General features: G+C 34.9%; 1 pseudogene; it reads left to right on the top strand.

Moving 5' to 3' along the window:
• Window positions 1-297: 297 nt before the first annotated feature.
• On the top strand, window positions 298-396 carry LOC122108722 (annotated as a pseudogene).
• Window positions 397-16,857: the final 16,461 nt, after the last annotated feature.

Here is a 16,857-nt window from a genome sequence, read left to right on the forward strand (position 1 = left end):
CTCAGTTGGATAAATAAATACTTGAAAAAGCCATCCCCTTTGGACCTAGCTTAAAATGCTTCAAAGTATGATTAAATCTAAAATGAAAAAGATTTAAAATAGTCATTGACAAAAAATTGCAAATGTAAGCAATCGACTGAACAATATAATTATTTTCTATTATACACAGAATTTTAGGGAAATAAGATCAGTAGCATTGTTAGGAACATCAAGGTTTCCTTGTTACAAATAGGCACCCAAGGATATAATCCTCTATAAATATTGTATCATTAGCTATCTAAATTTATAAGACATTACATGCTTCAGCAGCACATATACCCAAATTACAACAATACAGAGATAAACATGGCAATTGCACATGATGATATGAAAATCTGTGAATTATGCCATATTTTTCATTCTTCACATGCAAGAAATGGAAAACAATTATTAAAAAGTTGATTACAAAATTACAAGTGTAACAATACATGTAATTCATATATATAAGTTAGTTTGACATCAGTGTATTAAATCTTCACCTTAGAAAGGCCTTTACATAGCATAATCTTAACAAAACTTTTAAAATTCGACAACATTGTCATTTTATTCCAAAGAAATATACTATAAGCACCTAGTAAAAAAGGAATCTTAAACTGTTTCTGTATGGAACGCAATCTGAAAGGACACATTTATTAATGAACCTATATATTATAAAACAATGTAGTATTAAAAGTCATATCTAGGAAAGAATAAAATAGATTATGGATATTATACAAACAGAATACAGAATATTTTAAAGTATATTTTTTCAGATAAACACCAGAAATATCTTTAGTTTCTTTAGTACTCTCTTCAACGGATAAATTAAAATTATTTCTGATTAAAAAAAGCAAAAACTCGAGGGGGGACCAAGATGGCAATCGGGAAGTAGCAGAATGCCACAGCTTTCCCCAACCAAAAAGAGAATTCAAGTTCCAACGTTTAATCTCCCCAAGAGACCGACAACAACAAAAAGACCAACATCCATTGAAAAACAGGAGGCAGAAAAACAAAAAAATAAAGAGTTAAACAGAAGAATTTCACAACAGAGAAGCATGAACACCCCTCCTCCAACATCTATTGGCCTCACAGCAGCGTGCCAAGCCATGGCCAGCCCGCCTGGTAGGAGCTGCGGTGTCCCAGAGACACAGGGGGCTGTTTGCAGATCACCTGCACCAAAGCCCCCTGAGGTACCAGTGTCAGACCTGCTAATCATGACGACTGAAGAAACCTCTGAGCAGGGAACTTACACGAACATCCCACCCCTACCCCTCACTCTCCATTTGAGCAGAGAGGCTCCATGCCACCAAAGCAACTCTGCCCCATGGCAGGAACCCCAGAGATACACGAGATGCCCACAGAACACCAGAGCAGAAGAACTGAAAGGAACTGGTGTTGATCCGGAGAGCGCAAACAGAAACAAACCCCAGCACTCAGAACCTGCACAGAGGCCCCTCCCCTACCCCTCGAGTGCCGTCCGGAGGCCCATCCCGTGTAGTGGACCCGAATAGCGTCAATGGAGGCAGTGACAGAAGAGAAACACATAGAGCCAACACCTCTCAGCCCAGCCAAAACCACCTCAATGGAACTCTGACTGCAAGGAAACCAGCAACATACATTACACAGAAACAACTAGCACCAGGGTGAGTACCCTTCAGGGGACAGTGTATTCCTCAAGGGAGACCAGAGCTAGTGGGAATCCCCAAACCCCCTACCCCAAAACCTGCACCACAGGACCCACTAAAACCAGAAACTGTTCAAGAGCTCCACTAGCCCATAGAGCACACTCAGCTGGCCACGCTAGAACAAGAGAGACCCTGGAAAGGAGCTTAAACTCCCAAGACAGGAACAGCACCACTGGGTCAAGACACCCAACGGTGGAAGAAATTTGAACTGTGCACTCCAGGCTGTGTAATCTAGGTGGGATACACAGCAGCACAGGTCCAACCGGTGTGCCCCAGGCTGGGGGCCGGGACCAGGCCTGGGGATCCGGTGCCTGAGCAACATAACCACCTCCTCCCAACTGAAATCAGAAGCTGAGCATACGCCTCAGCAAAGGGGAGAAAAACAGGGAAGAGCAGCCCCTGGGAATCATGCCTGTGACTGCAAAAGACCCGGGGGGGTTCAGGACAAGAGGAGCCCAAACCCCACAAGAAACCTACCCATATATTCTAGGCTGGAAATTGGAAAGCACAGGCCGCCAGCACCTGATAATAGTCAGGAGCTTAGTCTGGTAAGGTGACTCAGCAGTACAGTGCTTGTCTTAGGTGCAGGAGGCCCTGGATTTGATTCCTCAGCAACACATAAGCAGAAAGGGCCAGATGTGGTGCTATGGGTCAAATGGTAGGGTGCCAGCCTTGAGCTGAGGGACAGCACCCAAGCCTACAGTTCAAGCCCACAACTAGCCATAAAAGTAAAACAAAACAAAACATCAGGAGCCCATAGCAGATTCCACCATCTGGGAGAGTACATCCAGCACATCCGAACTTGACAAGAGCACCTATAGGAACAAACAGGAGCAGTCTAAGCTGCTCAACCCTTCTAAGGGCTGGAACTGACAGTGATCTACAGCAGAGAGCCGAGAACCCTGTGTGGGTCAGACCAGCAGCTGGAGGTCGGCCCCCAACAGAACCGAGATCAGGTACAGACTCTCTCTACCAGCACAGAAACAGTAACTAAGCAAAGACAGACACCTATTGACCAAGAAAAAATTTCAGATTAGTCTGAAAAAATCCCTGAATCCCCATGAGAAAATCACAGGGAAAGATTACAAGGTTTATCAACACCTAGGATAGCAACCTATCTCTAAATGCCAGCAGCAACCCAGGGGATAGCCCCAGTGGGAGCAAAGTAGGAATGGAAGACAAACACTACATTCAAGAGATGCTGGAGGCAATGACTCAAGAAATAAAGCGAGAAATAGACCAGAAATTGAAAGAAAAAAGGGTCTAAATTTTGAAAGGCATGCAGGAGATCAAACAGGAGAAGCACGCAAAAACAGAGGCAGCTCACACTTCACTAAGCCATGCGGTAAGTGACAAAATACAGGCAGTACACACCTCATTAAAAGGTGAGATTAGTATTTTGAAAATCAACATCGAATCCATAAATGAGTCCATTTCCTCCATGCAAACGACAATGGAAGCCACAGTTAACAGAATGAACAAAATGGAATGCAGAAGACAGAATACATCAACTGGACCAAAAAATGACAGATATGGAAAAATCACTTAAATTATGCCAAAGGGAAATTCAAGAGCAAGCAGATAGTGCCAAGAAATTTAACCTTCATATACGAAGGTGAAGAATATCAAAGCAAGGGAATGCAACACCTATTCCACAAGATAATTGGTGAAAATTTTCCCCATCTCAAAAAAAAAAATCTTACCTACATAATGGAAGCATATAGAACACCTAACAAGCAGGATGCCAGGAGAAATACTTCTAGACACATCATAGTATAAATGATAGATCTGAATGATAAGGAAACAATCTTGCATGCAGCAAAAATGAAGGAGCTATACTACAACAGGAAAAATATTAGAATCACTACAGATCTCTTCACACAAACACTGAATGCAAGAAAGGCCTGGGAAAGTACCATATGAGCCCTGAGAGCCAATAACTGCCAACTCAGACTGATATACTCGGCAAAGCTAGCATTCACATTCCATGGAGAACTGAAAATTTTTAATAGCAAATTAAATTAATACATAAACATTAAGCCAGCATTCGAAAGACTAATAAGAGGTGGAACACAACCTGAGAAAAGAACCAGGAACAGGGACCTGCACCCAGACAGGCATTAATAGAAGTCTATCTGAGCAAGCACAGGAGGAAAGGAAAGAAGAAAAACAGTGACCATAATGCATCTCTCCATACTATCTCTTAAGATTAACGGGTTAATTCACCAAGAAAAAGAAAAAGAACTGCAGATTGGATCCTAAAACATGACCCATCCATCTGTTGCCTTCAGGAGACCCACCTCTAAGCCAAACATGCAAACAAACTCAGAGTGAAGTGTTGGAAAAGGATCTACCAATCAAATGTCCCTAGTAAGAAAGCAGGTGTAGCAATCCTGATATCGGACAAAATAAACTTGTCATTAAAATCAATACAAAAAGACAAGGATGGACACTACATATTAATACAGGGAACAATACAAGAGGAGGATATTACAATCATCTATTTACATTCCCCAAACATTGGTGCACCCAAATATGTTAAGCAAATACTCTCAAACTTACAGAATAAAATAGATCCAATATGATAATACTAGGAGACTTTAACACCCCACTCTCACCAAAGGACTGGTCTACCAACCAGAGGATTGTCAAAGAAGCTAGCGAATTAAGTGAGGCCATACTTCAAGCAGTACTGACATTTACCAAGTATTTCACCCTAAAAACAACACAGTACACATTCTTTTCAGCAGCTAGTGGTACTTTCTCCAAAATAGACTATATCATAGTTCATGCAAGGAACTTAAGCAAATTCAAGGGGATTGACATAATCCCCTGTATCCTATCTGACCATAATGGAATCAAGCTAGTTCTCAATAACAAAGCATACTGCAGAAATTACTCAAATACATGGAAATTGAACAGCACACTTCTAAACAATGTCTGGGCAATGGAAAACATTAAAGAAAAAATTAAAAATTTCTACAACTCAATGAAAATGAAAATACCTCATAAAGAAACTTGTGGGACACAGGAAAAGCAGTCCTGAGGGCCAAAGTTATTGCCCTCTGTGCCCACATCAAGAAAATAGAGACAGACCAAGAAAATAATCTCATGTTGCAATTAAAACAGCTAGAAAAACATGAAAAAATGGAACCTAAAGTTACTAGACAGAGCCAGATAACCAAACTAAGAGCGGAGATTATTGAAATAGAGATTTGGAGAATCATAGCCAAAATTAACCAAACAAAACACTGGTTGAAAAAAAATAAAATTGATAGACATTTGGCAAGATTAAAAAAGAAGAGAGGAAACCCATATTAACAGGATGAGCGATGCCACGGGAAAAATCTCAACACGTACCCAAGATGTCCAAACAATTTTAACGGACTACTTTCAAAAGTTATACTCTCTAAAGAAAGAAAACCTGGCAGAAATGGATGCATTTTCAGAGAAATACAAATTGCCCAAATTGAGCAAAGAAGAAGTAAGTCAATTAAATTAGCCAATATCCTACAATGAGATACAGGAAGCAATCAGAAGTCTTCTAACAAAAAAAAAAGCCCAGGACAAGATGGATTCACAACAGAATTCTATAAGAACTTAATAGAAGAACTAATACCTATACTCCTCAAGCTCTTCAAAGAAACAGAAAAGGAGGGACCTATACCAAACTCATTCTAAGATACCAATAACACACTCATCCCCAAACCAGGAAAAGACTAAACCAAAAAAGAACTACAGGCCAATTTCCTTGATGAACATAGATGCAAAGATCCTTAACAAAATTCTAGCTAACAGAATCCAGAAACACATTAACAAAATACACTAAAACCAAGTAGGCTTCATCTCAGAGATTCAGGGATGGTTTATCATACGTAAGTCAATAAATGTAATCCAACACATCAATAGAGCCAAGGTCAAGAATCACATGATTATCTCCACAGATGCAGAAAAGGTTTTTGATAAAACTCAACATTCATTCATCCTAAAAGCTCTGGAGACAATAGGAATAGAAGGAACATTTCTTAAAACATTAACAGCCATTTACAACAGAAAAATAGCTAAACTATACTTAATGGGAAAAAGCTACAACCAATTCTCTTAAAATCATGAACAGGATGCTCACTGTCTCTACTCCTGTTCAATATAGCCCTGGAATCCTTAGCCAGGTCAATAAGGCTAGAAAAAACATTAAAAGTATCTGAATAGGGAAAGAAGAAATTAAACTATCCCTTTTTGCAGATGACATGATACTATACCTTCATGATCCCAAAAACTCCATCTCCAAACTCTTAGAAATCAAAAATCACTTCGGCAAAGTAGCAGGATACAAAAATCAATCCAATAAAATCAGTTGCCCTCCCAAGCTCTGGGATAGGCAGACAATATAGTGAAAATGGCAATACTGCCCAAATTAATATACAAATTCAATGCAATTCCTATTAAAATCCCAAGGATGTACATCTCTGAAGTACAGAAAACAGGCCAAAAAAATTATATGGAACCACAAAAGACTTAGAATATCCAAAACAATTCTAGCGAATAAAGACAACATGGGAGGGAAATCCATGCCTCACTTCAAACTCTACTATAGAGCGATAATAACAAAGACAGCATGGTACTGGCACAAAAACAGACCCGATGACCAATAGAATAGAATAGAAGATCCAGAAATAAATCCACATGCCTACAGTCAGCTGATATTTGACAAAGGGCCCAAAGACCAACAATGGAAGAAACACAGCCTCTTCAACCACTGGTGCTGGGAAAACTGGGCGGCCACATGCAGAAGAATAAAAGTGGACCCCAGCATATCACCATACACCAACATCAACTCAAAATGGATTAAAGACCTTAGCATTAAACCTGAATCTCTGAAACCACTGCAGGCAGAGTAGGAGAGACACTTGAACTTATAGGCACAGGAAAGAATTTCCTGAACAGAGACCCAGGGTCACAACAAATTGGAGTGAGACAAGACAAATGGGACTAACTTAAATAAAAAGCTTCTGCATAGCTAAAGCTATGGCAACCAAGCTAGAAAGACAACCAATTAATTGGGAAAAAATATTTACCAGCAATATATCTGACAAGGGGTTAATATCCAGTATATACAGGGAACTCAAGAAAATAGGCCCTCCCAAACCAAACAAACCAATTAGTAAATGGGCAAGGGAACTAAAGAGAGACTTCTCAGAAGAAGAAACAAAAATGGCAAAGAAACACATTAGGAAATGTTCACCATACCTGGTTGTGAAGGAAATGTAAATAAAGACAACCATGAGATATGACCTTACCCCAGTCAGAATGTCCCACATCCTCAAGTCAGCCAATGACAAATTTTGGAGGGGATGTGGAGAAAGAGGAACCCTATTACACTGCTGGTGGGAATATACACTTATACAACCACTCTGGAAAACAGTCTGGAGAGTCCTAAGAAAGCTAAATATTGACCTCCCTTATGATCCAGTCATGCAACTTCTAGGCATCCATCCTGAACAACAGCAACCAGTATACAAGGACACATGCACCTCCATGTCTATTGCCGCACTGTTCGTAATAGCCAGGATATGGAAACAACCCAGATGTCCCACCACAGATGAATGGATCCCAAAATTGTGGTATCTATACACAGTGGAATATTATGCAGCCATTAGAAATGACAAAATAATGGCATTTGCAGGGAAATGGATGTAGCTAGAAGGTGATCATGTTGAGCAAGGTAAGCCAAGAGCAAAGAGACAAACAGTACATGGTCTCCCTGATAAGTGGATGTTAAAACCAAAATGTTAGATAATACAACAAAATTAACAGGACTTAAGAAACAAAGGACTTCCACTCATCTGGTTGAATCTGTACTAAATTACCACGTGTTGCTGATCACATTTATGGTATATATGTGTACAATGGAGGGGAACCAGGAAGACGACATAGAACTAGAGGGAATCAGGGAAAAACCCATCAGCTGCACTGGACATTGACCAAAATGAACTAAGCAAGTTAATGGCAGGGATGGGAGGGATGGAACTAGTGGGAAAAACGGAACAGCTGATGTTATGCAAAACAAAAGAAATGTACATACCAACCAGTGTAGAAGAAATAACTATATCACAAAGCTCATAGAACTCACAAATGTTATAGACTGTGATAGACAATTTGTTCCAGAAATGTTAGAATGTGTTTGTGACTTTAACTGAGCATCACTATCCCACAATACTGTGAAATTAGGGAAATTATGTAACCACTTAATTACAATAAAGAAAGCAAAAACTCTCCAGGAATCATTATAGATATATACAACTAACTCTTGAATACATTTTGACATCAAAGTCAGGCAATTCACTTGGAAGACTTCCATAGAATCCATGAATTGTTACAGTAAGCTATTGTAATTTGGATTGTGAAAATATTTTGTATGGAAACAAAGAATGTAATGGCATTTTTGAAATTTAAGAAACTTAACCGAATCATTATGACTTAGGAGAGCAATTTATACAGCCTTCCAAAACATCAAAGAGGTAGTGATACATACTTATCCTTTTGGCAATATTAAATACAGTTTCTTCCAAGTTTTTCTTCAGACCTGATTTGACATAATGGTTCAACAGAAGCAGATCCAACATGTCTTTGCTATCTCTATTCCCAGCAGCAAGATGCAAGGGGGCCATTGGTATCTGCATCATGATGAAGTAAGAAAAAAGCCACTCTAGTATTATTCCACATATAAGCACTGCGCAGGGTTGTCTAGCCATCTACAGTTATTGCATGAATATCTGCCACTTGAACCACCAACTCACGGACAGTGTCTAAAAAAAGTGTCCACTGTAGGTTTCCTGATGAATATTTGTATACTCATCGTCATCTCTAGTATTCACATGAGTGGTCTTTTTGGAAAGTATTCTCCGCACTGTAATAACCTGATTATTTTCAGCAGCCCAAAGAAGAAATTTGCATGGATCCTACATTTTTTTCTTGCAATTGATACCATTCCTCACTTTTTCATCATGTTCCTCGTCTTCATCAGAATTGTCTAACCAGAGACTTTGAGTGACACTGGGAATGAGGTGTCCATGTATTTCCTTAATAGTCCAGGTTATTTGAACTGTTCAGAAAAATCAAGTGAATTTTCTGCATCTGTTTTTCACCATGATTTATTTTCCTTTTTTCCATTTTTACTATTTGAAATTATTCTAACTGGAGAGTAGGGAATTGATGGAGATCAGAGGAAAGATTTTCCTCCGTATTCAAAGATACAGACTGAAAATAAGGACCAGTGGTGTCTTCATGTGCATCTTATTCTAGGAATGAGAAAAGATGAAGTAATGCCAATAATGCCTTATATATAAATGATTTGGTAAATGGCAGAGTAGAAAGTAAAATAATGCAACCAAAAATATAAAAGCAAAATAAATTAGGATAATTATAGAGCAATCCTATTATCTATGAGAAACATTAAAGAGAGAGGAAGAGGGACAGATGTGCAATGACCTAGATAGCCACAAATGCATGCCTCTGATCAATTTATAGAGCAAACAGAATTTTATTTTATGTTTAAAAAAGATGGAAATAGAATTTATGTATTTATTTGAATTTTGTAAATACATTTTTAGCAGCCTACATGAAGAGACGTAGGTTTAATTATATTGCAGACTAGAATCTAAATCCTTGAAAATTCTAGGAACAGATCTGAATGAAATCAGTTGATTCACACTTTTCATGTACAATGAAGGAATAGGTCCAGTCTATGAAAGCAGCAAGAGAAGGCAGGCCGATTGTATCTGTGACAAAACTTTGTGTAAAATAGTATTGAGCATTACTTACTGTTGATCCACTTGCACTGGAAGCATGATTCTGAACAATTGCTTGCTGATTTTCAACTATTGCTTTGATCATTATATTCTCCAAAAAGAAAAAGTGAGATTTAATTGATAGCAAAAATTATTAATACATTTTGATTTCTCATTATGCACCTTCAATCATTGAAAGCACATGAAGACAATAGACAGGCCTACATTATTAGATGAAAACAAGTGTCTTTAAAAAAAACAAAGAATGTAAGTAGTCATGTAAAGGACTTCTATTTTAGTACTACATTATATATTTTGTTTCTAATGTTGGGTATGAATAAATAATGGATCCATTAGAAAGCTCTATCTGGCTTTTTGTTGAAAATAACTTTCTTTGTAAGATCATATCTATTCACACTAAGAGGTAATCAACCCAATATTTATCAAGTTTGAATATTCTATCATATTGACGGTAAATAGGTATTGATTTTATGCTTGTTAGATATTCCTTTCAAAAACAAGCAAACAAAAAGAATGTGTCATCTCCAGATAGTGGATGTATCTGAAGTTGTTTTGTACATGCAAAGGGCTAATGGCTCTTTTGTGGGAGTAACTATGGCAACTTAACAAATAAGGCTTTTCGAATATTTTTTCCAACATAAATAACATCCCAAAGCGAGTCTTGCAATTTCTGAAAACCCTTTAGTATTATTTCAGTTCATTGACTATAGAGCTAAAGACATTTCTGAAATAAATATTAAGATCTGAAAATGTAAGTGGGTATATTGGCTTTTTTATGCATCATCTTATGAAAATCCAGTTTTTATGAAACTAAATGAAATAGAATAAAAGTATGTAAGTGAATTTGGTAAGCTAATTATTAGTATAACTGTTTTCTATTAACACAGTCCTTTGAATATAGATGATGCAGTTAAATTATTTCCTTTGTGTTTCTGTACTTCAGTTATTTTTCGTATCATTGTAGTTATGGGAGTGAATTTGTAGTATAAATAAAGGTCCTTTAAAATGATTAGGATTAATCTTGTGCTTTGTGTCCTACTCCCAAGAAAATGAGTTATTTTCAAGTGTTAATGGTTTATAATTGAATCTTCATATCATAAGAAAATTTTAAAAATTTAGTAGTATGATGACTTTTTAAACCAATAGTATTGACAAGTTGGAGAGTCTTTAATTCATGCTTAGGTCTTGGTGTCTATGATTTTTAACCTCTTGTTCCTTAACATTAATGAGAGTTCAGACTGCATTTTGGGGTATATGAAAGGTAAAATATTTATCTGACATCAAAGGTGATTTTTATATGAGTCTTGCTTTAATAACATTTTAAAGTAGTACATTTCCCTCAGAATGTTGGGTATAAAAAGCAATCAAAATACTTCTAATGGTAAACAACCTAGGTGAGCTACAATGTGGAAATGATTGGTCCATAACACCTGCAATCTGTTTCCATCAGGAATTGGGCAGGACACTCTTTTGTTATGACTGTGTTAAACAGAGATGGGGTCCCCAAGCAGTGCAGTGTTGAGTGAAGGGATAGAATATGATTTCTACTATTTTGAGCTAGAAATCAAGAATGTTATACTTTAGCAGTTCCTTTCAACAGGGATGTATAAATTGATTATGAACTTGGAGTTTTCATATTACAGGTACCTATTTTCTAACAAAGATAAAGTCAAATATTAGAGTGTACACAGTAATTCTGGGAAATTTTCCTAGAATTAGTAGACGAAGTGCTGGCATTTTAGTCATAAAATAAAATGATTTGACACAGCGGAAGATGGGTCTCAGGCTAACATTTACCATGCGTGCAATGCTGTACTAGTAATTCCAATTCTGAAGACTTCAATAACATCATCCGAGAATTAAAAATGGAAGTAGTTCAAATTGTTGTGATTATTTTGAGGATTGAGTTAGATACAATAGGTAAAGTACTTGGAAAAACTATCATTCAGCATTTGATACTTTCTACCTGTTATTTTATCATGTGATGAAGTCTAACATTTTTACTGTGATTTTTATATTGTGTCTATTTACAATATGCAATGTGATAAATTGATATTCATTGCATTGGTCAGTTTTTTGACATTAAGAGGAAAATACATGCAAAGAAAATTTCTGAAGAGGAAACTATTATATTGATTCATGGTTTAAGAGAATGCAGTTTAAGATCAGATGTCTCCATTGTTTTTAATTATGTTTTTATTAAATAGTTGTTCAAAGGAATTTCCATTCCACAAATCAGTTTATAAGTACAATGGATCTTTACATAACTTTCCCATACCCTCCCAAATCTCACCCCACTTTCATCTTTTCTAGTTTCATACTATCTGCATTGAATATTGTGCCTTCACTCTCTTCGTCCATAACTCTCTTTATTTCTTCCCTTTGACTTCCGCTCACATCATCCAAGTGATAGATTGCTGGTATTCATTTTGTTGGATTAAAAGTTCAATTTTATAAGAAATTACACCTTTTAAATACTCCTCTGCAAATAGCATGCTTTGGTTAATACTGTTGTGTAATTGTAACCCCTCTGTATGGTATTTTCACTATAAAAAAAATCTCAGTTTTATGGTCAATAGATTTTGAAAAGGATGCCATGACTTTATGAAATAAAAATAGAATCTTAAATGGGTGTAGTACCACTATTGCCTCCCTAGATTTAAAAAAAGTTCTTAAACTACTACCTCAATCCTTATACAAAAATTTTAAAAAAATTAAATAAAAAATGATTATCAAACTAAATGTGAGATGTAAAAACATATAAACATAAACATAAAAATTGATGGCATTGGATCATTAAAGGTTTCTAAAATATGACATGGAAAGCATTAGTGGGTAAAGAAAAGCAAGAATAAACTGGATAATATCAACTTATAATCTTTCATAATTCAAAGGACAATATAACAGAAGTGAAAACATATCTAACAGATAGAGGACACATATTTGTTAATGTTACAATGTTAATGCTACAATGATTCTGAGTCTAATTATTTTTATATCTTCTAATTTTATATAACTTTATCCCAAATGGAATATTTCTTTAAAAAACATATGCAAATAGTAGGAGCATGTGAAATAAGTTCCTCTTTCTTATCCAAGAATAAATAAAGAGAAAACTCACTAGTAGGACCATAATATAAAAAGATGACACAAAATATAATAATGCACTTGTGGAGAAATTGATATACTACACATGGCGAATCAATTGTATAATACTTCAATCATTAAAGCAAGCAAGTATTCAAAAGGTCAAAGAGAATTGACTAGGTTCTATCCATTACATGTCTATGTATGTATTACAGAGAAGTAAAAAACTTGTTTGGACAGGGAATGTAGTTATTGAGAATGCACTTAAATACTTTGCGTGAGATCCTGGAAATAATCCATAAAACAAATTTTGAAAAGGCTCACTATAGGGGATGTATGCTGGACAAATTCCTGTAAATGAATTGTATATCTACTTTAAATGTCTGTTCTAAAATTTACAGCATTTCTATTTGAAGAAAAGCAAATTTGTGAAAATTATGCTTGGAAAACCTATGATCGTAAATTCACTTCCAAAGCACTAAAATGCATACAATAAAAGGAGATAATATATTTCAAGTGAATTACATGTCAGCAATAAAAAAACTATTGTTAAAATACTTCACACAAAATGCAGAATACCTAAAAAGGTATTTTCTGTGTTTGCTTAAAAACTTTGTAAACTGCAACATTTAAAACAATAATATGATTTCTGTTCATTTTGAGGATTTTTGTCTGTTTAATTTGAGTTTATTCAGAGATACCTCAATCAAAAAGTGTATGGGATAACTGGAATACCTAGGAATTAAGCAATACTTATAAATAATTGATAACATTTTCTGGAGGAAACTTTTGGCAAATGACAGAAGACACAAATCTATGCAGCTGCATCTTATGAAAGCCATATATTAATTGGTCAATCCAATTGTTTTTCTCTACTTTGCTGGAGAAAAAGTATTCTCAAGATAAGAGCCAATAGCAGTGAAAAGAAACAAAATACACTATCATCTTGATTTGTGAAAGCAACAAATGAAATATAATAATTCCACTTAAATGACTCCAATATTAGTATTTATGAAGATGTTCCTGAATGCCAAAATCCATTGAATTTTTGGAATTTTAATTTCTATGAACATATGAAAACTAGAACAAGAAAAGAAATATAGACTTAGAGCCAAACACCCTTGGAATAATTTTCTTAATTGCTTTGAAATTACATAAAAATTGATATTCCTTTCCATTGGAAACATTTTAAAATGCTTATCATTGATTATAATTCAAATATGAAGCAAGAGTAATTTTATATCATCATTATAAATATCATTCTATTACTATCATAAATTAGAATAACAAACCAGTCCCAATATATTACCTACCCATCATTATCCTTAATTCCTAATCATTACCTAAATATCTTAAACAATCTAAATAGTCATGTCTTTAAATAAACGTAAATATTCTATACTTTTTACTTAACATTTTCCAGTGGCATGTATTCATGTTTCTAAGAAATGTTCAGAGCAGTTAAAAGATGCTTTTGTGAAATTAATGTGATACATTTGGTTGTTGTTGTTGTTGTTTTCTGAAAGGCCTGGGCATTATCCCTAAGCGTTTTTAGGCTCAAGGACAGCAATCTACAACTTGAGGCACAGAGCTAATTCATGTTTTTAGTGGTTAATTGGAGATAAGAAACTAACAAGTACTTTTCTGTCTGGGCCACTTTCAAACATATTTCTAAGATCTCATTACCCAGAATAGGTCGAATTATAAGAGTGAGTCACTGGCACTTGTTTTGATGTATTTTTTTAATTACGTTTTAAGATTTTTGTTTCACAATAGTGTACATTATTCTACACATAAATTTAGATGTATGTATATATTTCTGATGACAATCTCTAAAAATGTATGTCATTCTACACATAACATTAATATATACATATATATGTATATATATATATATACATATTTATACATAATATTTCTGAAGACAGACTCCATCTTAAATTTTTTGGTACTATTTTTGACCTTTTACACTTCAAAGTTATACAGTCTATTTTGGTAAAAGTTTCCTAGAATAAAATAACTAATATTTCAATAGAAAGTAGAGCTTTTACTTTCAAGGGAATTTTATATATACATATGACATTGTAGTAACATTTACAGTATATTACTTGAAAAAGTTCTGTCCAAACTCTTAAATATTTGTGTGTAATGAGGGGGAGAGAAGAAGTTAATTCATAAAGGTTAGGAATTAGCAATGCTTCAAAAATTTATTCCATAATTTATTATAAGCACATAGTAAAGCTACCTGATATGGTTTAGTTTTTCTCTTTCTTTATTTGTTCAAATTTTTAATATGGATGCATGTACAGTGTTAACATTAAAAATACTAATCAAAAGACAAATAATAGCAAAATCATAGGCACATATAAGACTTTCATTAATTAGCACTTATGATGCTAATAATTTTGAAGAAGATGATGATGATGACCACAGTGTAGCCTGACAATGATAAGGTGATTGAAAAGGAAAAAAAACTTTACACTTCTTTGAAACTAGATTTCCCATATTGAATACATAGTTATAAACTGAATTGGATTACATACAATAATAACAAGGGGAGAGTTTCAATACCAAGAAATAAAATTACATTAATAGGTAGAGACAGTAAAAACCCTAATGTTATTCCTGCAGTCTCTCTAATGTATACTCACTTTTCTTGGTGGTATTGTGTTCTTATAAATAAAATCATTTACTTCCACATTTTGATGGACTAAGATATAGTTTTCAACTCAGTGTGATTAATTCAAATTACATTCTCTTATAGTATTCAATAACCAATGTTTCCAAATTATATTGAGTATTTCCTTCAGTACATCTGTAAACACATGACACAATTTACATAATACCACTTACATATCTGTAGTTACCATAAAAGGACAGAGACCATAGAGCCAGGAGTTAAAATTTATTTTTATTTCTTCATGAAACAACTTGTGACTTTATACCAACCAACTGAATTTGACTCTTTCCTTATTTGTAAGCTAAAGTGGAAAATGTGAGGACTCTTCACCTTTTTTTCCCTTCCTCTAGAATTCAACAAATATTCTTCAACATTTCTGGTAGATTACATCCATTTACAGATGATAAATGTAAGGCCAACAGTCAATGTAGTGAATAAATAATGATACTAGAATTTTGTCTGAGCTCTTCACTCTGTATGCTTACAAAGAGAATAATTTGGTGATGGAGAGGACCAATATGAAAAGACTATGGGGAAAAAAAGCATACTTTGTAAACGGTTGTTTTAGGACTAAGTTTCCAATGATAAATACCTGAAACAGGCTGGTTTCATGGGCATAAACAGGAGTACATAGAAATTGTCTTAGTGACAGAAACTGAGAAAAATCTTAATTATTCATCTTATCTAAGGGGAGGGTAAGAAAGGTAAGAAGAAATCTAAAATGCATCCACATCTCTGGCTGTCAACTGTTAGTTATATTCTTGGTGAAAAGGACTACAGGTGGAAAATATGGACTTAAAGGAAAAAAACTCTCAGTTCTAAGGTTTATGTTAAAGAGATGCGAATATAGGTCTGTTTAGACATCATCAAAATATCCACGACCTTGAATATGCAAAAGAATAATAAAAGCGGTGGCATTATTAAAGGGAGGAGGAAAAGGAAAATTCTGACAAAAGTGTGAGCAACGTGAGCACCAGTGTGGACAATATTGGAAGAAAGATAAATAAGGAAACAAACAAGTAATAAACACAGATTTACAGAAGTAAAGGAAGGAAAGAATTTGCAGGAATATACTAAAGGAAATATGCTATTTGGATTTGAAAAGTAAAAGGACATAGACAACTTCAATAAGAACAGTATTTTGGTGAAAGTCATATTGATAAAATTTTGTGATATGAATGCGAAGCTATAAAATTCTGGATCCATGAATTCAACAGATCCTGTTGGTTTTAAATGCTGGGAACAAGTGCTTTTATCCTGACCTTAGAAGAATTATACAAATATAACTCTCATGAACTTTCCTTAGAGATATTTTGTGAATATTTTTCAAGACTGTTTAGACAGGAGATTAAAGATTGAACTACAGCACAGACAAGCCTAATTTGTCCTACATTTCCAATGAGTTACTCATGTATCCACATCCGTTTGGGATTTTATTGAAATAACTTTAGATTTGTTTGGATATCTTATCAGCCTAATCATCACAAATGTAGGACAAGTAACACCAAGTATTAGGTTAAACATACAGCTTTACTGATGTGACTGAAGACTGCTTATATTGATTCTTCTTTAGAACAGA

This window comes from Dipodomys spectabilis, unplaced genomic scaffold, assembly GCF_019054845.1.
Source record: "Dipodomys spectabilis isolate Male_0828 unplaced genomic scaffold, ASM1905484v1 ptg000064l, whole genome shotgun sequence".
NCBI lineage: Eukaryota > Metazoa > Chordata > Mammalia > Rodentia > Heteromyidae > Dipodomys > Dipodomys spectabilis.